This window comes from Crotalus tigris, unplaced genomic scaffold, assembly GCF_016545835.1.
Source record: "Crotalus tigris isolate CLP2741 ecotype Arizona unplaced genomic scaffold, ASM1654583v1 scf7180000024376.1991246, whole genome shotgun sequence".
NCBI lineage: Eukaryota > Metazoa > Chordata > Lepidosauria > Squamata > Viperidae > Crotalus > Crotalus tigris.
In genome coordinates, this window is record NW_024100546.1 from 1,184,885 (window position 1) to 1,206,632 (window position 21,748).

The 21,748-nt window shown below is 39.4% G+C and overlaps 1 protein-coding gene across 1 annotated transcript in view; it reads right to left on the reverse strand.

Annotated features, from left to right (window-relative positions):
• BAZ2B (bromodomain adjacent to zinc finger domain 2B) overlaps positions 1–20,783 on the reverse strand; it is a 260,570-nt gene extending 239,787 nt beyond the window's left edge. The window contains exon 1 of the mRNA XM_039328386.1: positions 17,063–20,783. The gene's annotated coding sequence lies outside the window, so the exon portion shown is untranslated. The remainder of the gene's footprint in view (positions 1–17,062) is intronic.
• Positions 20,784–21,748: the final 965 nt, after the last annotated feature.

A 21,748-nucleotide genomic window follows, 5' to 3' on the forward strand; every position in this document is an offset into this window, starting at 1 on the left:
AACCTTCCATCCTAGTTGAGCAGTCTCAGAAAAGTTGAGATGAAGCTCTGGCAGGCAAGTAGCTGGCGGAAGCGAAATTGGAACAAGTAACAAGACTGTTCCCTTGACCACCTGACCAGAAAAAAACTTTCTCTCTGGGCTTTGGTCAGGGCAATGGAGTGAAATACCGAAGGCACGTTTGGAACCACTCTCTGGGCTCCGCCCAGAGGCCTTAGGTGGCCAGGCAGTGTGCACCAGTAAAAAGGAAAAAAGACAAACAAAAACCCCAAAGGGGCACAGAGGCCTAAAAGAAAGGGATGTCCAAACAAAGGACAGATTAGATCTCAATTTGGCAGTTACCCAATTTGAATTTGTATTGAGAAGTGTGGAGTGAGCGATGCACCCCCAGTTGTGGCCTAGGTCTGTTTAATGACTAGGAGTAGATCCCGTTGGCCTAAAGGAATTCCATGTGTCGTTCAAAATGGCTTCTCCTACTGCAAATAGGCCTGTTGGACCTGCAGAAGCTCCGTGTGGAGTTTATGGTAGCGGCCTATAGAGGGTGGACCCACAATTTGCGCCCCGCTAAAAGAGGGTGTTCAGAAATTGATTCTCTGAGGAAAGACGATTTAACAGGGCCACCAAAGGAATTGCAATGCTGCCAACGCCTTAACGAAGGCCATTTGCGGCTCCCTGTAGTTCACAGCATTTCAAAATGGCAGTCACGACTCATTCTCTACTGAGAACAGTCTCTGCGGCCTTAGCAGCAAATTCCTGGGTCCGGGGTAGTCGCGGTGGAAGCACTAACTGCTGCGTTGAGGAAAAGCTTCGTGGCCTGCCTCCCAATGGCAGGCAAAGCCACGAGGCTTGAATCGCCTTCGGTGCCTGAAAGGGCAACCAAAATGGCGTCCACGACTGTCCCTGGCTGCCTGCAATGACTCCGACGGTCTGAATCCAAGTTTGAATTCAGACCTGCAGCCTGAAAGAAAAAGCGCGCCGGAACGAAGGCAAGGAAGCGGGGGAAAGGGGAAGGTGGATAAGTTCCTAGCAGCCCCAGTTGTAAGTTTTCCCCAGAGCCCTGGGGAAAGGAAAATAGGGAAGCTGCAAAAAAAAACTCCCCCCCCACCCCACACACCTTGCTCCCATCGCAATTAGTACTGATCCCAGTACTTGTGTGCAAATTTTGTTAAGGGGGTTCCAAATTATTGTTTAGGATTAAGAAAGGAAAATTCACCAATGGAGTTTATCTCTAACCTGCTATCTGTTGCGAGCCAAACCTGATACGTCTTCAAGAGCTGAGACCAAGTTAAGATTGAATCTCCTAGCAAGAGAGGGCATGTCAAGTTTGGCTACTTGGTCTCAAGAGCAGGCAGACAGAGAAAACCCACTGGTGGATTCTCCATCTCCTGTACTAGAGAATATATTATCATAGCCTTCCTTGACTAGGAAACATTTAACTGTGCTAGGATTGAAATCCCAGAAACTGTAATCCAAGAATATCTAGAAAATATTGTGCAATAACCCAATGAAAGCTACTGGTTAAGATATAGGCCTAGGACCAATACCATAATCCAGTACCAAGAACCAATACCTTGAATGTTCAAGTTCAGCAACGTTTAAGGTCCATCCTCAGCCACAGATGCTGAGGGAATTGGGATCAGTTGGTATCTCCCAGCTCAACTTTTTTCTTGTTGTACAGAAAAAAATAGAGATGTGAATGTAATGTGCACCACCTTCAGTTTCTAGAAGGAAGGAAGGAAGGAAGGAAGGAAGGAAGGAAGGAAGGAAGGAAGGAAGGAAGGAAGGAGGGAGGGAGGGAGGGAGGGAGGGGGAGGAAGGAAGGGAGGGAGGGAGGGAGGGAGGAAGGAAGGAAGGAAGGAAGGAAGGAAGGAAGGAAGGAAGGAAGGAAGGAAGGAAGGAAGGAGAAAGAAATATGGACATATTTTTAGTTTTAGAAGGGAACTTAATGCAAAGACTTTTTTCAGATTCATGATAACTGATTTGTTTGCAATTTCACTTCTGCCAAAACTAAGTTGAATGTATTAGTAGGGATAACCTGTATTGAATAAATAATTAAAATGACAATGCCAAAGATGAAAGTGCCTGGAAAATGAACTATACAGTTGCTAATGGTTGCTGCTACAAGTATTAGGAAATAGTTCATAACAGGCCTCTGTGAATAAATACCTTAAGTAAGGAAAATGGTGTAGCTTTTTATTCAGAATTTTACCCTTTCTTATATGAAGGTTGCTAGAAAGAAGACCATTATACCTTACTCTCTAGAATTTACAATTCAGGAAGAGCAGAGAGGTTGGAACAAGAAAAAAACAGATGGGGAGTAGGAAATCAGATACCCTCTTTTTTAGAAATATTAATACCGCTCTGTGGTTTTCAAATGTAGTCATACCAATGATTCTGGATGAGGGGACTCAATCCTTTCATTCAAGTCCCTCAGTCCCTCCTTTTCAGGTGCATACCCAAAGTTTCTTCCCCCCCCCCATCCAAGTAGACTTATTTAGTTTGGGAAAGCATCTCTTCCTCAGTGCTCTGATCAGCGTTTCTTTACCAGTTCATGGCTGCTGTAAATACTGTGAGGACAAGCAAAGGATCCTTTCTCTCACTGCTCCAATGAAGAGTGAGTGGGATATGGGGAGAAAGCAAAGGGAATGCAAAATCATCACTGGTTGTAGCAATGTGTGAAAGTAAATGCATTCAGAGGAGGAAAGTACACAGGATTATTTTTTAAAGCAATTCTTGGATACAGAGGATGTTTCTGAATACTTGTATGTATATAATAAATACTCAAAAAGGAACCTAATAACCTCAACTGGACAAAATATGTACTTGGACTAATCAAAAAGCCACATGTGTTTGTAGAAAGTTTTATGTTTTCCAGAACAACTGACAATTCTGAGGCACTAAAGCCTGTAATTAAACTAGCTTAAAAGTTAAATTGACTCTTTTCCTGAAATATAGTTTACAAAGGATTATGGTATTAGATTTACAGGATCAGGAATTCTGGCAAAAAAGAAAAGAAAAGAAAAAGAAATCAACCTCCATTTAATGGAAAAACAAGTGCTCAGCTGCAGTTGACATTGCTAGCTCTACATGGGAATCAATTCCCGTATAGGAACAGTCAGTATTTATTTCTGTTAATGCCTAATGTTTTTTTTCAGAGCTTCCTATATATCCAAAAGTTTTTGACAAATTGCCATTTTCTATCCTTCTCTCTCTTATGTGTCTGTGGAGCAAGATTTCATCTTATACACAATGTCAGATTGCCACTTCACTCCTTTTTATCTCATGCTAGACTCAGGTCTATGGGATGAAAGGTTACAATTTTTCCTAAAGGTTTCAGCAAATATTAGCATATAGTGAATATAAAAAGTCTAGACACCCCTGTTAAAATGCCAGGTTTTTGAGATGTAAAAAAAAAAAATCAGACCAAGATAAATCACTTCAGAATATTTTCCACCTTTAATATAACATATAAGTTATACAATTCAATTGAAAAACAGATTGAAATCTTTTAAGAGGAAAAATAATAATAACATGGTTGCATAAGTATGCACACCTTCTCATACGTAAGGATGTGGCTGTGCACAGAATTAACCTATCACATTCAAACCGATGGTAAACAGCGGTCAATACATACTTGCCATCAATTAAATCACTGGAGGTTTCTAAGCGGAGATTGGACATCCATTTGTCTGGAATAGTATAGAGTCTCCTGCTTGAGCAGGGAGTTGGACTAGAAGATCTCCATGGTCCCTTCCAACTCTGTTATTTTGTATTGTGTATTCTGTAAAATAACTCTGATCAAGCTCATATAACCTTCAGCCATTTGAGTAAGATTTTTCTGACATTTACTCAGTTGCTTCTTATAGCAAACAATCTCATTGTTGGAAGATATCAGTCAACAGGCTACAAAACATTGTGGCTATACCATGGAACAGGGTGAAGACAGTCATCAACCAGTGAAGAAAACAGGGCCTAACAGTGACATTACCAAGAACTAGTTGTCCCTCAAAAACAGATGAAAAAACAAGAAGAAAACTGATCTGAGAGGCTGCCAAGAGGCTTACAGAATTATTAAATGAGTTGTAGGAATTCCCGACAAGTACTGGTTATATATTACATGTGACAACAATCCCCTTATTCTTCATATATCTGGGCTATGGGGCAGATGGCAAGATGGAAGTCTTTTCTTACAAAGAAAAATAACCAAACCTGGCTACATTCTGCAAAAACCTTCATCAGGTCTGACAAAAACATGTGGAAAAATGTGTTATGGTCTGATGAGACCAAGGTTGAACTTTTTGGCCAAAATTCCAAAAAGTATGTTTGGTGCAAACATAACATTGCACATCACCAAAAGTACATCATAGCCACAGTGAAGCTTAGTGGTGGTAGCATTATGCCTTGGGGTTGCTTTTCCTCTGCTGGAACTGGGGTTTTAGTCAAGGTGGATGGAATTATGAACAGTTCCAAACATCATTCAATTTTGGCACACAACTTTCAGGCCCCTGCAAAAATGCTGAAGATGAAGAAAAATGTCACCTTTCAAGACGACAATGACCTAAAGCATATGTCCAAATCAACAAAAGAATTACTTCAGCAGAAGATCAAAGTTTTGAAAAGACCCAGTCAGAGCCTGTGCCTGAATCAAACTGAAAATCTGTGAGGGCTGAGTACAGGAGATGCCCTTGCAATCTGACAGATATTGAGATCTTTTGCAAGGAAGAGGAGGAAAAGATTCCCAAGCTGATGGACTTCTATACCAAAAATTGGATGCTGTCATAAAATCAAAAGGTGTTTCAACGAAGTATTAGTTTAAGTTTGTGCACGCTTATGCAATCACGTTATTGTACCTTTTTTATTGTAATTTTCCCCCTAAAAGATTTCAGTTCATTTTTCAACTGAATTGTACAGCTTATATGTTATACTAAAGATGAAAAACTTCTGAAGTAATTTATCTTGGTCTGTTTTTTTTTATATCTCAAAAACATGGCATTTAACAGGGGTATGTAGACTTTTTACATGCACTGTAGGTAACAGAAGGAACTTCTTAGTTCTTAATTCTTTGAGAAGTTCTCCCCTTTAGCCCCCAAGTTACATCTTGAAGGTTCACATTCAAATTAAAGCAAACAATCTAGAGTTCATATTCTTTTCATTTATCATGGGAAAAAATGGTAACAGGATACTATTTGAAACATTTTTCTTCCTGAAGTAAATCCCACTGAAATTCTGAGTAAATATATGGTTAAGTCAGAACTTCACATTTATACTCACAATCTATCTCATGCTTGCCACTTTATCACTACCCTAGACAGCACCAAAACTGCATAATCAATGCCAGATAAATGAAAAACCTGTTTAAATACTGCCATCCTGCTATGAAGAACATACAATTAATCTGAATAAGAAGCATCGCAGGAAGAGGGTTAAAATCAAACAAATGCAGGTGCTGACTTGAGTATTGCTTTTTTTAAAAAAGAAAACTATGTAAAATAAGACAAAGGCTCAGTAGTTAGTTCAGTTGGTTTATTTCCTGATGAGCTTAGACACTGTGGAAAACTGGGAAGAGTTTTCTAAGTAATTTTTTATTCCTTCACTTTAATAATAATAATAACAATAACAACAACAGCAACAATAATAAAGTTGGAAGGGACCTTGGAGGTCATCTAGTCCAGGGCTTTTCAACCAGTGGTACGGGTACCACCTGTGGTACATTGGCACCTGGCAAGTGGTACGCGAGCATCCTAGAAAAGTAGCGGGGGATGGGAATGAGCTGAACCGGTGGGAGTACCGCACAAGCCTGAGCGAGAGATGGCTGGAGCTGCAGGGCTGTCATCAGTGGAAGCGCCAGGATCAGCACCAGGCTCCAGGTGGAGCTCAGCGCTGATCCTGGCGCTTCTGCTGAGCCAAGAATCGCTGATCAGCTGGAGTGTTGCAGCATCTCCAGGGTCTTGTGATTTACATTCAGATGCTTGGCAACTGATTCATATTTATGATGGAATCAGTGTCCCAGGGTCATGTGAAGTGACCAAAACCTGCTTCAACCACCTAGCAGACGGGGGGAATAAAAACCAAACATCCCCATCCCACCCCCACTGCCAATCCTCAACAGAAATGCTCACAACAATGATAACAGGAGGAAGAGCGCCGCTGGGCAGGCAGGCAGGTGTCTTGCTCGGCTGGGGCTTGGGGGGCACTTTTTTCAGTGCTATTGTAACTTCGAACAGTCACTAAGCAAACTGTTGTAAGTCGAGGACTACCTGTACTTTATCACTTCCCCCCCCTTTTTTGGTCATCAAGTTTTTGACACCTTGCTAGGCGACTGGTGGTACTCGGATGTTGCCATATTCTAAAAGTGGTACAATGGGTGAAAAGGTTGAAAAGCTTTGATCTAGTCCAACCCCCTGCTCATTTCAGACAAATGGCCGTCCAGTCTCTTTTTAAAAACTTCCAGTGTTGGAGCGCCCACAGCTTCTGGGGGCAGGTTGTTCCACTGGTTAATTGTTCTAACTGTCAGAAAGTTTCTCCTTAGTTCTAGGTTGCTTCTCTCCTTGATTAGTTTCCATCCATTGCTTCTCGTCCTGCCTTCAGGCACTTTGGAGAATAGCTTGATTCCTTCTTCTTTGTGGCAGCCCCTAAGATATTGGAACACTGCTATCATGTCCCCCCTCATCCTTCTCTTCGTTAAACTAGACATCCCCAATTCCAGCAACCGTTCCTTATATGCTTTAGCCTCCAGTCCCCTAATCATCTTTGTTGCTCTTCTCTGTACTCTTTCTAGAGTTTCAGCATCTTTTTTACATCGCGGTGACCAAAACTTTCCCTTTCTTTTCTGCCATGCAAAGTACAAAACCACTATGCTGGATTTTAAGACCATCACATGAAGAATATAACCTTGGCTGTACTCAGCAAATCCCATAGTCAGATCAACAGAAGCCATCAAAGGACTGTAAGGGTTGGAGAATCCTGCTGCCAATACGCAAAACCTAAATTGCATTTAAAATGTATGACACCACAACTTCATACAGATAATTTCTTCCAAACTTTCAATGCTTTAACCTTTTTTTCAGCAGTTTGGTAAAATTAAATATTTAAAACCACATCTTCCCTACATTGCAAGCAGAGCTGAAAGGAAAGGCAGCAACCAATTGTTAAAACATATAAAGATCAATAAACAAGTTATCGGGATATACACTGAGCTCAATAATCAGGTTCTGTGAGTGAATAATCAGTCTATACAGGTTTTCAAAGGATGGCATGTTGGTTGAAACTTGTAAGTAGCATCCTCCAAGGGACAAATAGGCAACTAGTTTGTGTTTTGGACTTAGGACCAGTACCAGAGCAATTCAACAGTTTCCCCTACATATTAGCTCTGTTAGAGATACAAATAGTGGCAAGCTTCAGAATAAATAGAGCCAAACTATTGGCATTTCACGCATCAGGTCCATTATCACAGCAGGGATTGCCAATCATTGGAACATTCCTATAACAGCTCAGGCAATATGACAATGATCTTCCATGAGGGGAGGGGAAAACACAATCTCTGCAGCATACTGAAAGTCTCCTTGCCAGCTTCATGCTTTTTAATTCATCCAATCAGATTGTCAGCCCTGACCTAGCAGAAGACTTGCATCAAGCTTCAAACATTTAAAAACATCAATCATAAAAACAAAGACAGGACATTGAATTATGCAGTATTAACCTCCAGGGTTTGCATACAAAGACCTTAGATTTATTTATGTCCCAATGCGTTAAGAGCTTCAGTACACCGTTCTTTGCACCAAACCGGCTGCCAATTTGATGAACCTCTCCGCCCTCAGCAGGAGTGCAGCGTCTTTGATTAATGAGTGCATGCTTGTGGAAAAGTGTAAGAACAGAAAAACAGGGTTAAAAACACACAATTATAGCTCTGCACATCTATTGGACCAGTGCAATAATTATCTCCGAACTGAATTTCCTGTCAGTGAAAACAAATTAAGTAGTTTTTGCTTATAATATAGATTCATCCAAATACTAAATGCAAAACCAGTCTTTCTATATATTTTCTTACAAATACAAATGTAAATGAATGTGCATCTCTGTGCAATTCTGCTCCCATTCCAATATAACAGCCTTTGATGACTTTTCTTGAAAAATGTTTTCCAAGTCTCCATTTATTGTTTCCCCCACTCTTAAATGCATTAAATAAAAAGAACTCAAAAGAACAAATCAAAGAGTTGGTATAAAAGTTTTCTATCTATTATTAGATATTCCCCTCTTGAAGTTAGTGATCAATGTATTAAATACTAATGGACTTATTTATTTCCATGTTCCTCCCAATCGTAATTGTACAATGGCAACTGAAACACAGCAACACTCATATTCTTGAAATAAAAGCCACAGGGAATAGCAATCTTTTAAAGTTTACTACCATCTGTGAATATTGTTTTTCTTCAATTTTCACATTTGAAAGAGAATGTGGTCACAAATCCCACAAAGGGAATAGAAAAACAGGAACCGTTAAAAATAAAACAGATACTTACTCTAAAGATCCATTACAGCTCATGTTCATTACTAAACTAATCTCCAGAAAACCAAAATACCCATACCTGTTGTTATTACCTCACTAAGGATAATTTATTATAATACATTATTTACAGCAGTAAGTAATTTCAACAGAAAATCCACAAAGTAGCATATAGTAGTTTCCCTTTTGTGATTACACTGGCACTTTGCTACGCAATGAGCAGAAATTAATCTATTCATGCTTCTCCTGGTATGGTGTTACAGACACTTTTTGGTGAAGGCTTCCCAAAAAAGGGAGGAATGAAGGTAATATTGCCATTTCTGTGGAGTTTAGCTTTAAAGATAATATTTAAGAGTTCGACTACTTCATAAAAATACCAACAATTAAGGTTAATAAGATCAGCCATTTAGGAACAAGCCTTATTGAACTAAGCAGGAATTACCGTAGGCACAAAAGACAAAAGTATACTACTTGTTGAGGTTGAGAATCAGAACAAGAAACCTTTTCTTCTTTTTCAACTCTGACATGTCAAAAGTACTAATTCACTGGGAAATCTGTATTAATTAAAAAAAAAAAAAAACTACAAACAGAGGTTTGCCTTCAACATGTGCAAAGTGACCTAAAGGGCAATGAACAGGAGGTGGAGCTAATATGCCAATTGACAAAACAGCAACAAAGGAAGGAGGAACTACGTAGTATTCACAATCTTTCTCCCATCACACTTTTTGCACTCCCAACAGGATTCAAAAATGTGCTCAAAATTATACCACACTAATTCATTAGCAGGAAATACATGAGTGTATCTGATGGCTGTGTTCTCTTTCACCACATGAGAACCAGGAAAGGGCAATCAAGTATAGGTTGGAAGTTCGATGCAAATCCAAATGCAAATCCAAATTTTGGTGGAAGATACTTTATTGGTGTAGTTTTTAAACCATACAGTCACACTTAAGACAATGATGTGCATACTAGAAAAGCAATGAAATTATTTCAAGCCAATGGTAGCCTTTAGCAGCTTGACAAAACTAGCATTTCAAATCAACTCTGAACACATTGCAAACATTATTTTTCCTTTGTAATAAAGTTTCAGAGGGAACTTAGCTGATTTATGAGTCTGAAATGTTCCTGCAATAGTGGAGAATTTGGTTGTATTGTGCATGTTAAAGCCAGTATATTCCCCAAATATGATCTTTTTTGAAATAATGCATCAATTGGGTTCATTTTGACCCTTTCCTCTCCCTTTTAAATGGAAAACCATTTGTCTTTTTCTAATTTGGGTCTGTTTCCTCTGCTAAAATGAATGGAGAAGCCTTGACAAGCAAGGTATCTCTTTTCCTGAAATCCTTAATCAGCAAATCTGCAGTGAATCAAACTGGATCTATACAACATGTGTTCTCCATATACACAAAGACGATCAAGAAGATATAGCACGTATAGCCCAATGGCAAAACATCAATTTGCACTGTAGAATTATCCCCTTTAAAATTCTTTACTAAAATTAGCAAGAGCTACAACTTCGTGCATACAACTTCATGCAAAATCTTATTTCTGTTCATTTGCGGTCACAAGAAAAGATAACTAGTGCTGCAATCCAATGGCAGTTAGCTTCTAAATAGACACAGACCAAATCTTGCTGCTGATCTTCCCGAGTCAAGAAATCCTCAGTCCAGATATCCAAGATATCTATTTAAATAAAAGATTGGCAATCATACACAAGCATACTCTTTCCCCTGATTTCAATAAATACTTTTTATTTCTACCTCATTTTCACTCTTTTTTGAAAGTATGCAAATATTTATTTTTATTTTACTAGGCTAACACACTGCTCTAATCATCAATTAATTCTGAACTCTTACCAGCCTACCATTGGTAAGCAAGATTAAAACTAAAGAAACAAGATTAAAGAAAATATTACATAGTGAAATATTCCTATCTGAAATATAGGTACTTCATTTTTAACAATACTTCAAAATAAATATCTCTGATTGCGAGCAGCTAGAAAAAGTGTCATAAAACAGACCCTACTAAATACACATAGTTACGTTACAGATTCTTTGCCTATTGGAGATGTACAATACATTAGAGAGAGGGGTTTCACAAGATTTTAATGCAAAGCACTTCTGATCTTTTCTAAGGTTCTTTGAAAACTCTACCCAGATGTGTGTGCGTACCCAGACACGTCTCTTTTGTCAATTAATATATTCAGTAACAGAGACTGCAAAGCAACTCTTAAATGCTTTGCGCAACCCTACCTACTCTGGATGGTCACAAGGATAGGAGAGAGAAAATTATGTGTGAATGCATGAACTGAACTGGAAATTAAATGTATTGCTGATCATCAAAAAAGTTTTTTTGTGAGCTAACTATTCAATACTGTATCTGTTATTCGGCACCTACTCACATGGCAGAAGCCCCATCTTTAATTACACAATGGAACTTCCCCTCACTCTCCTCCCCCCATGCATGCCCCAATTCTAATCTAGAGGAGGCTCCAATTAGATCAAGGACAATATATATGGCTTCGCAAGTGGGTAATTCACAACCACCTTCTCATTAGAGTAGATCTACTGAAAGCATCTTTCTTGGGAAAAGCTGTTGGTAGTGCAGCATTTCATTGGACAAGGGAGGCCAAGACCTGGAGGTGTTATTTCTCTGGGATGTTTTAAGCCCCCTGGAATGGTCTCTCCCAGGGGTGAAATTGATTTCATGCAGAAGAGCTTTCCAGAAGTTAGTTATAAACCAATCTATTTTAGAGGGCTTTGGGACGTTTATATAATGTTTATATGTGACTTGAGCAACCTGATTATTTATAGCTTACTGTGAATATTCTAACTGTTGTACATTATTGTCATTAACAATCAAGAGTCACAAGGTGTGTGGTAGGTAGATTTAATAACTAAAACAAACAAATTTTTCAGGCCGAAATAAATTTCTTTCTAGCCAAACACAGGATCAAATTATACATTATATTACAATTATACTGCAGTTAGGAGATATCCTTTTGCTTTTTACCACTGGGAGTGAGAGAGGTTTTAATTAGCAGTTCTTACCTAATGAGCATACTGGTATGCTTTTACTGGTAACTCCTTCCATAACACATTGGGTATGTTCACAATATATGACACATAAGGTACATGGCTTAGGGAAAAAAGTCCCAAATAGTGATTTTTTTCCCCCCAAGACAGGAAACTGCCCCTTACTAATGGAATTACTATTGATGCAAGCAAGGTTTGTTGGAGTCACCTATTCAAAATAAAAATGGATCTCAGCTTCGACAAGAAAAATCAAGACGAACTGCTAAGCTTAACATAGCTTCATAGTCAGTTACATGAAAGACCCTTCGAACATCCTTGAATTGCGAACATGACCAATTTCCATCCCCTTAGATTCATGGGCCTACTCTAATTATATCTGGAGCCTACCCACACATACACACAAAACACACACAAAATAATAAACCCATCTTGAAAACAGATCAAAGAATATCCCAAGAAGTAAACAACTGGCATAACTTTGTGGAAAGATGCTTTCTATACTGCTTGGCTCTGGCTGTTCTGAGTCTTAATAGCAATCTCTAGTTGATCTTTTTAACTGAAGATGCTACGACTTCTACATGCAAAGCCCAGACTCTCTCACTGAGCTACGGATCACTGGAACCAAGTCTCTCGGCCTTTTTACTATTAGCTAGGGCCCAGTGACTGTGAATAGGACTGTGCCTTGAGCTGGAAGATCCTCTCCTTCGGATCCCAGTTCAGCAGCCACAAAGTCACTAGATAACATTAGAAAACCCATTTTTCTCTTAGCTTCGGGCCTCCAAATAGAATATGTCGATAATGACATTTATCACTCAGATAGTAAGTGTGGAATGCTTTGAATACTTGAAATTTGCTATACAAATGCTATTCTTATTTTAATAATTTCTCTCAAGTTGTTTTCTGCCCTGACTATAAGCAGTTCATATGAAATGGTTTTCTTCACAATCTATCTTACAGAAAAATGCACCTTCTCCATTGCTTGATTTCATTAAAGCACTAATTCATTTGCAGATCAATTTTCAAGCAGCCTTCCGATGTGAATACATAATTGTTCGTCTTACTAACTTTGTCAGCATTTTTCCTGCCTATCCCAGCATTTTGTAAATACATTTATTTTAAAAAGAAAAGATCAGAGGTGTGTTGTCAAAAAGTGTTCAATATAAACTACCAACTAGCAAATCCCTCAAGGTAATAACATTGGAAAGCCTCAGCTACAATTTCCAAATACAGACATTTCTGCTAATGCTTCTCCTCCTTGAAAGCAGATTAGTGCCTTCCCAATATTCAGCTCACTACAATAAAGACAAATATATTTCTAATCCTGTAACAGAGAAAATCTGTGAATTATATTGCACTCTAGGCCTTAATGTATTACATACAAGACCTATTGTTTTCCATTGGACTTAAGTGTGCCGAACTGTGCTGGATTGTGATAATTACTTTTAAAGCTGAAATGCACTCTTGAAAATAAATAACAGCATGTAGCCAATCTTAGCCACTATTCCTCTACCTATGAAGGCTAGAAGGAGAATAGTGTCAATACTGAGACTATTTTTATCCTACTGTGTTCTTATAAGTTTTGAAGTCTTTTATGCTACAAACTCTTTATATTCTAGGAAAAAAATAATAAAGATTATTGAGCATGTAGACACAACCAAATCGCAGCACATCTTTTCACTGATTTACAGAGATCCAAAAGAAAGATAGGGCTTCCTTGCAACTATGATATTCTACATCTTGGGTAGGAACATAAAAGTACAACAAAGACATTAACAATTGCAGTTCAAGCTGAGAGTGACTGTTCTGTTTCAATTCAGTGACACCACTAATGGCTTCTTAGCAGCTCCATGAAATCAACCAGCTGTCAGGCTGATGCATCAGAAGAAACAGTTATGTTCCCCTAAGAAAAAGCAACACATCAGGATGTTTGGCAAAACATCTGCTCCTTTGCACTGCGGTTTTATAATAAACATGCAAACAAAGAAATGAGGGGGGGGGAAAGGAGAAAGGCACCCAGAAAGCAAATGTTTCCACTGCACCTTTACCTAAATTTGAAATAAGCATCTTTTGAGGAAACAAATCAGAACAGAACCAAAACTACACTCTTTACCACAGTGTAAATGGTTTATTCTTATACTGTCACCAAACAGAAGGTGCATTATTTAAGTGATGTACAAACATACTTTAGAAGTGCTGGTACTTATTTTAAAGAAATATATAATCTATAGCTAATTTGCTCTCATATACATACAGTACACACAAACAGAAATGTTAACAATTTTATAATTATACGGTACTACAGCTAACTTTAAAACTGGGTCTCAGTTGGAATATAGAACTACAATATAGTAAATAAGTATTGTGCAGTTGAAAAATCCAAGGAACATATTACTTAAAATATATTTATCTACTAATTTCAAAGAATAACAACAGTACAGCTAATCACCCATTAAAAGAAAAAAGGAAACCAAGAACTCCAAAACTTCAAACCCTTATATTTACTATCTATTACCACTTTCAGGCACAAAACTATAGAGGCATGCATTAACAGATTATGTTATTACAGCATTTCAAAATCAACATTACTCCAAGAATTAAAAATAAAATGTTTTCTTGCCAGAACAGATTTGAACAGTCTGAAATTATTTGAACATTTGAAATGAAACTCTTAAATATTTAAGATTTCCAACTCTCCCATGTATACCCAATATGGAAAATTGTTACAGCTCTAATTTTCTCAGGATTTCTTGCTTTACTGATTATGCATCATAAAATGTAGGCATCGTTTACAATAGGTATGAGATATCAAATGTATTAACTGCCATTTTCTTAAACTGCTTATCTTCTGTGGCTCACCATTTATAATCTGTCAAATCTTCCAGGCATTTTTGCATGTATAATTTAAAGCCATCTGTTCTATGTTCTTTTAACTATTTCAACGTTTTCATCTACCTAAGATCCACATAACTGGCAGCCATTCAATTCAGCCAAGCTTTCTGAAGTGGCTTCTTTTCAAAGAAATAAAGGGGGAAAAGGGCAGGCAAGAAAGGAAAAGACATACTAATGTAAATAGCTTAATTTTGTAAACATGAAAGCATACTTCCAATCCAAGCATAAAAATACACTAAATCTCTCCTTCAGTTTATACTGTATTGGAAGAAAAAAACTTGACATACTAAAAAGGTTCCTTTTAATTTCCATTTAACTGTAGTAAATGTTGGGGTTTTTTTCTTTTCCACCCACAAAAACAAAGGAAATGCAAATTAAACACAAGGAATTTCATGAGATGTTAATGCAGATGTTACTGAGATGTTAGAGTAAATACAAAACAAATGCAAGAAACAAGAAAGTAGAAGCCTGCTTAATGATTTTATTATTTATGAAGTGCTCAATGTTTTATTAAGTTCTGCCTTGTGATCAGGGTAACTTTATAAAATGAAAAGGGGTGTCTGTTGAGAAATAAAATGAAGCAGCAGTTTTTCTGGTCTCCCTTTTTATAAGCAAAGACATCAAGGTGAGATGATGCAACTAAGATGTTTTTCGTTTTAATCTTATTAGGGAGCAATTGGGAATTTAGCATACTAATAGTATTTTGAAAGCCATAGCATCTGGAACACAATCCACAGGTCCTTTCCAGAATGGGGCCAGGGTATGGTATTGGTAAACCTAAGAAAAACAATCCACAAACTTTAAAAAAAAATGTAACTGCAGCCGATATATTTTCTGTGCCCTCAATTATGCCAGGAAAATTTTTAAGTACCTCATCTATATATGGCTCAAGCACAGAACTACAATATTTACAAATGAAAATACTTGCTTTTCACTCAAGTCTTATCCTTTGTATAGTATTACCATTTTAACCTGATAATTAACAAAAAAAAAATCTATGGATGAAAACTGAAACACCACAAAGAACATAGTCTGCCCTATAGAAAACCAATTCTTTCTCCACCTGTCCCAAAAATTCAGGCCGTACAACTTCTTCTGTCCATTTTATAAATGTAAATTATAACCTTCATTCGTAGCTTAAAACTTGCTCGACCAGAAATCATTTGGAAGAAAATAAACATCCAAGAACGCAACGTTGTAGGGAAAAGAGGGAGGGGGGAAAAATCCCTTTTAAACTTTACATGACGTCACTATCCGTCCTTGTAAGATTGCCTAAACTTTGTGGGTTATTCGCCGGGACTTGAATCATTTCATCCTCTTATCCTTTAAAAGACACACACGCACGCAGACCCGGACTTGATTTTTTTTTTAAAAAAAAAAGCCCAAGATGGCGAAAGGCTTGTTGTTTAGAGGGCAGAAAAATGGAGGATATTGTAATATACACAAAGGGATAAATTTCAACAACTCGGCTAAAGGCAGCAGCTGCGTCTCCGGCTTTATAAGGAAGCGACACACACACAAAAGACCGGAGGGGGGGGAGAGAAAGAGGTTGTTGGAAAAAAGAAAGCAGCAAATGCCCCGAGAAAGCAACCACGACTCCCGCCCGCCCCCCATCCTTCTTAGCTGTACCCACACCCCACTTTTTGCAAAGCGGCCGCAGCCTCGGATTCAACGCTGGCCGGGGAGCGCTTTAAAAAGAAAACGCATAAAGCGGGAGGCAAGGAGGGGGAGTTGACTGTGAAAGCGGAGGGGAGGGGAAAGAGACGGGCACGGCCAGAGACCTCGAGGAAGGCGAGGGAGCCTCGGACTCCTTCGTGCCCTCTTCCCCGGGAGGTGCCTTCTCCCACACTTGGGGGGGGGAGCCAAAGAGGGAGAGGGCAACCGCCCCGTATCTGAGGCTGGCTGTCATGCTCAAAGTCGCCTCAGCAAACGAAGGAGAAAGCGATTCAAGCAGCCAGGCAGGGCGAGAGGGCACAAAAGCGCAGCGGCAGTTCTGAAGCGAGGAAGGTCGCTAGCGGGCGGGTACCAAAAAAGACTCTCGGAATCGCCCCCCCCCCCAGACTTTTATTGCCAGCCACGGGGGTGGGGTGTGGGGGTGGAAGGGTGTTGCAAAACCCCAGGCACCAAAGGTGTCCCCCACCCACCGCGGAAAGCCGCGGCTCCAGCCCCCGAGCCCGTGTTAAGTCTACCCGCCCCTCCTGTCTCTCGGGCACAAGGTCAGTTTCACTTTGCTCTACTAGTTGAGCCACCGCTACCGCAGATGCACCGAGCCGGCGACTGGTAGTCCCCCCCCCCCGTCTCTCTCTCTCTCTCTCTCTCTCTGTATATCCGTCTGTGAACGAACTGTCGAAAGACCGAGAGATAGACGGGCACCCAGCGAACGCCCCTCGCATGCACAAGCCAGCAGCGCCCTGGCAACAAAGAGCTGCCACAGAGAACCGCCAGATACTCCCGAGGCTGCCAAGAGGTTTTCCCCGCGCCACCCCCAGCTTCTTTCTCTCCCATTTTCTCTGCCGCTCCCTCCCCGCCCCCGCCGGCTTGGAAGCCAAAGCTCGGGGCGCCTCGGCCGGCAGCACAACTTGCACTTCCCCCTTAAGCCACCCTTTTCCCTCCGCCTCCGGAATCGATTCGAACTCACCTTTGCAAATGAGACGCGAAGCGACGGCTTTCCCCGCTCCCTTCCACGCGCGCACCGCTCCGGTTGTGTGATCTGGATGCTGGGAACGCAGCCTTCCTCCAAACAGGCTGGAGAAGGGAGTGAAGAAAGACCGGGCCGGGGTGTGTGTGTGGAAGAGAGAGAGAAAAGGAGGGGGTGAATCTAACTAGAAGGATTCATGATAGATAACCCGCCTCGTTCCCGCTCCGTCTCTGCTTTAGTTCGTTCCAGCGGCAGCAGCTTGAAGCCGATTCTCCTCTCCTCAAGGTTTATTCAGCTTCACTTCCAGGCAAAGGCTTCACCGACCCAAAGTGACGTCAACCAACTCGCTCCTCTCTTTCTAACAATGAAAGTTGCTGTTAAAGAGACCGGGGGGGGGGGTGGAGAGAGAAAGAGAAAGAAAGAGAATTGTTTATCTCATTTCAGCTTCAGCAATACAGGACCTATCAGGCCAGGGAAGCCGCAACAGCAGCAGCAGCAGGCCAGGAGACCAAGGGCGCCGTTCCTTCTCAAAGTTCACCCTCTTGCTTTGCTCGCGTTTCGGACCCCTCAAGGAGCACCCTCTCAAGTTGGAAGAAAGTTGAGCCGCTTTGTTTTGGGGAAGAGGTACCGCTCGCTCGCCCCATAAGGAAGGGGCTGGCCAGACGTTGGTCCCTCAGGCGGGGTCCCGAAGTGAACGCATCCTGGGCAAAACGCCGGGAAATCGTCACTAACATTTTTAGGGCGCTGTACATTGGCGGGGGTGTGTGTGTGTGTGTGTAAACGATTGGCACGGAAAGAAGCAGCTCCGATTCCTTCCTGAGTAGGAGTGTGCAGGCTACCCAGCGATGCAGGCACACTCCAAGTAAGAGAAAAGGGAGAGCCGGCGAGCTGGCCATCCTTATATCGGCCCCCCAGCAGATAAATGCTATCTTCCCTCGGCCAATAGCCGTCTCCTTTAAACGGAAGAATATCAAAAGATATCCCAATAATTGTTTTAAGTAGTATTTTGCATCCTCATTAAGACCGCAGCAAGACAGCCAAATGTGTTTTCAGTATCCAAGCTATCAGCTCTTGGCCTTTTTGCTATGTATAAACATAGTCTAATATATGGGGGCTTGGTAGTTATTGTAGACACAGATAATTACATCTTTTCCAGAAAAAAAGAGAGAAATGCAAAAGAGTTCTAAAAAAATTAATCAGTTTTCTGATTCAGTAGTTTCTAAAACGTCTCCTGGCATTGGATTAAAGTTGTGCTAAGTCGGGGTTAAAGTACACTGCAAGCCAACCATTGCTTCCTGTGAACTATAAAACATATAACCTTAAAACCTACAATGGAGAAGAGATTTTGACAAGAAATAGCAAAGTGCAAGAAGATATTATTGGGTTTGGCAATCTGAAATTGGAGCATGCAAATTGCTAACAATTCTTTGCATTGTGAGTAAAGCCCTCTAAAATCTGCAGATTTTTTAACATCAGTTCTGAACAAAAGCTGGTTGCAACATCAAAATTATATGCATATGTAGATACCATTGTCCTGGGTTTCCTCTTCAGACCCTGGCTGTGATTTTAATTGTACTGGAGGATCTTCATTAGTATTAGCGCATGGAGAGATTTCACAAAGCTGCTTCATTAGGAGAGGAAAAAAAAAAACAACTCTTGGCAGGCTAGGTCTTTTTGCATGCAATGAGAATGTCAGCCTTACCTCGGTCATTTGTAACATAATAAGTGCAAGCACAATGATTGCAATGCAAGAGCCACTGGGGGAAGGGCTAAATATCCTGCCCATCTAACAAGGCTATCTGAAAAGCTCCTCATTACACAGGAAAATGTATTCCAAAAGAAAAAAAAATGTAGAAATAATGTCTTAGCAAGTTGATGACAAAATCTCAGTTAATGACCTACAATTTTAATTGTGCAATTGGTGGTAGTTTGTTTCATTCCTAGTATTCACTTTCAGCAGCAAAATTGTGCTAGCATTTATTGATTTTTTGTGTGTGTGCTGCCACATTCCCGGAATACAGATTTTAATCATTTCACTATTCCACACTCAGTAATTTCATTAAAAAACTGGAGCCTTCTATCCCCAGAAAAGCATTTAATTTCAATGACACACAATTTCTCTTAGTAGCGAACTGTCTGAACAGTAAAAGCTGGCCTATAGTTCAAATGCATAATTTAATCCTGAGTTTCTCTATGCTCTGCATTCCTTTGAAGCTATAATTTGAGTAACTACCTAATAACAGTAATAACAATAATTTCCTTATAATACATTATTAACCCACATTTAATTAACTCAAAGGCCGAAGTCTGTAAATGTTTGATTGGGTCACTAGTTCTATAACCTCAAAATTTACTAATAATCTTGGAGTTAAAATATGGCATAAGAATATAGTTATGAATATATAGACAATCAGATCTCTCACTCAAAAAGCTGTGGACCAAAAGCTAATACTTTTCTTAGAAGAATCAATTTTTGCCTCTTTTAAAAGACAACCAAGTTTTAAAATACACAAAAGTAAACAAGGTATTTAGATAATGCACAGAGTAAATGGTAATAGTTTTCAGATCCTGGAAATAAATCCATCATTGAAAGAAAAATCTTTCAGCTAATAATGTCAGGGAAAAAACTGTTAATCACATGTAACAGAAGAGGTAAAGACATTTCATTGTATTGGATAGTACAGTATAAAATGTTTATAGTGCTGTAATCCTAAAAATTGCATTGCGGCAAATTTAACTATATAGATAAAGGAACAACTATATAGATAAAGGAACATCCTTGTGTAGCAAGCATCAAAATTTATGGCATTGTTGGATTGTCATTTGGATCAAAACACTTGCTTATCTAGATACACAGGAATCAAGGGGTTGCTAATAACTATCATATACCTGACAACATCTTAAGATGCCATCCCATTCAGAAGAACATTATAGGCAAGCCTCCATCTTTTCCATGCTTTGCTTTTCCAAATGTTATATTTACAAGGCATTTAAACAATATCTGCTTCAATTCACTGGAATTGAAACAATCTACTGGAATTGGGGATGGGGGCTTCAATATGCATTTTAAAATATAATAAAATCCACTGATGGTGTTTGTAGTCAAAATCAAGTGGAATTCCCATACAAGAAGTGATAGTTGCTTTGGCTTTCCATGAACTAATTGTTCCCACAGACAAAATATTCATACATATCAAAATCCCTGTTATTATATGATATCTGTAATCCCTATGCATAATTATTCATTGAATTTTGACTGCATATAAGTATAAACCCTCCTATATTCCTAAATAATTCCTAAATGTGGCTTCCTCGTCATAATCTGGGCTTTTTTTAAAAAAAAAAATAGTGGGAAAGTGTCTGTATGGCCTGGATGAATTAAATTTAAAATATCTTCCATCTTTCCAAGTTTTCACCCTTTGTGAAAACACCACTGATGTGCCACTTCCTATTTTGGTCCCCTGTTCTTTGCTGTCTTCGTCTTCCTTCTCCAGGCGATGTTTTGACATGCTTCTGTCAATTTTCTGTGATTTACCTACCAGTTACTGACTATATGGAAATAACTGGAAAAAGACACCTGCTGCAATCAGAGAAAAGGCAGTTCTTGGAATGTTACGTAGTCTTGGCTTATGTAAATGAACTCCATGCATTGATATGCATTTGGTTGTGCAAAGCATTGATAGCAAGGTAGTTTTTTTCCATATTAAATATGTTATTTAAGTTTTGTGTGCTGGCAAATTAATTGTGGTATAACTCTTAAAGAGCATTGCCCTATTTGAAGTAAGGATTTCCCAAATCAACACCACTATTTTGGCACTGCTGCTTGTTGCAGGAATGTAATAGGGAACTGAGCATCTGACTCCCACAAGTCTTGTCCATCATTATTAATTTTCTAGTTAAACTTCCAAGGAGCTAGACATTTTCTGGGTACACAGTCTAAAAGCAACAGTGAATTCACTGTTGCTTTAGGAAGCAAAAACCCCAATGTATGCAATCATGTCAACAGGAAAGAAAAGTCCTGTACCTGCAAGATTATTTCCAATTTGTGTGACCTGCTACTGAAATCTGCCACATTTGTATGTGTTTTTGCAGTGCTCACAATGTGCATAGTGAGAGCAGTTGCATGATAACAATGAAGAAGCTATTGGAAAGTATGTGCAGTAGGGCCGCAAAGCTAGACACGCTTACCCAGAGGTTAGATCCACTGAACTCAGCAGGGTTTATTTCTTATTAGACCCCTATGGAATTGCCCTGCAAAAACATAACATCAGGGCAAAAATATTTCTGCAAAGTGTGCATCAACCATGTTTCTAGTAAAAAATGGAAGCATTTGTAGGAAGGACGTGCTATGAATTGGAAAGAAAAAGCATTATAGTAGATTTGTTTTAAAAAGCTAATTTTTTCATTCAATTATGGTGCAACTATGCCTTAAAATATTATACTTATAAGTAAGACCTCAGTGGAAAGCTCTAAAAGCATAACTTTCGTGCTCAGAAAATTTACTCTGGGTTTAAGAGCTTTACTTTTATCTCAGATACTTGTTGGCACAGAAGAGCTTATGCTCTCTGAGGGCTATTTATACAGTTTAACATGCCTAAGTACTCCTGCCTTTATGCTGTTACACTCCCTGGTTTATGATGTCACCCTAGAGTAGTCAAATGAATGTGGAGCTACTTCATTTCCCTA